We start from the raw sequence: 936 nt of genomic DNA, 5'->3' as shown, positions 1-936 counted from the left end.
GCTGTATACAGCTCATACTATGGCTTCAAAAAAGTCCTATTTTTATGCGTTGGGGAGTATTATAAATACTAAAATGGTGAACTAGTAGCAGCAAAAAACACATAGTTTAAATTGTTCATACAACAATATTACTTGGCATCTAGTATTATTCACAAATATGAAGAGAAGTTCCATCAACGTTTTGGTCATGACAGTTATACTAGCAGTGATTTTATCAGGTTTCGCGATTCTACCATAAATTAACTATTCCAGCTTAATTATTTGTTCCACATTTCCTTGTTTTTTTGGGTACAAACATTATTGTACGTACTTTCGAAATATCAACTAACAATTTGGCTAATGCATATTTGGTTGTTTTATTTTCTTGTTCTTCAGTTCCGGCGTGTTGGGCAATGAACTGCCGGACTGAAACCGAAATTTGTGTAGAAATCGATGATTATAGATGTTGCGAAGAGTTAACCTGTGCACTAGAAACTCAAAACCTTCCTCTTGGTATTGGAGTATGCGCGCCATTAGGTCTACCACCACAGCCACCAAAAGAAAATGAGTGTCGAAAAATGCATGATATTTGTCAGCTTTACGGTCAGCTCCAATGCTGTGACAATATGCGATGCGTTCATACGGGAAAACTTCCTGTTGGTTTAGGATTATGCGAAGCCATATGATATAATAGTTTAAATGTTCGCGGCTAAGCAAAATCTACAAGGCCTTTTTTCTATAACCACTCTTCTTTCAGGAGTGTTGTTGCTGGTTTAATGTTTTTGCACTTGGTGTTATTGAGGGTTTCACCTTGTTATTGCCTTTCATCTTTGGATTGAACCTATTGTATTGATTTCAACGCTCCTTTTTATATTTGACAATCATTTGATATGTTTTTGCCAATTGACACTTGTGAAGACTCGAGAAGATGATCATAATTTTGTAACTATTTTGTTT

General features: G+C 35.6%; 1 long non-coding RNA gene across 1 annotated transcript; it reads left to right on the top strand.

Annotated features, from left to right (window-relative positions):
* On the top strand, window positions 1-936 carry LOC109136437 (uncharacterized). The gene is made up of 2 exons (XR_002041353.3): window positions 1-218; window positions 376-936. It is a non-coding gene; the product is annotated as an uncharacterized LOC109136437 (long non-coding RNA).

The sequence above is a fragment of the Beta vulgaris genome, chromosome 4 (assembly GCF_026745355.1).
Source record: "Beta vulgaris subsp. vulgaris cultivar EL10 chromosome 4, EL10.2, whole genome shotgun sequence".
NCBI classification, from domain to species: domain Eukaryota; kingdom Viridiplantae; phylum Streptophyta; class Magnoliopsida; order Caryophyllales; family Amaranthaceae; genus Beta; species Beta vulgaris.
Note: the sequence above shows the minus strand (reverse complement) of the source record. Positions and strands in the feature narration are given on the sequence as shown.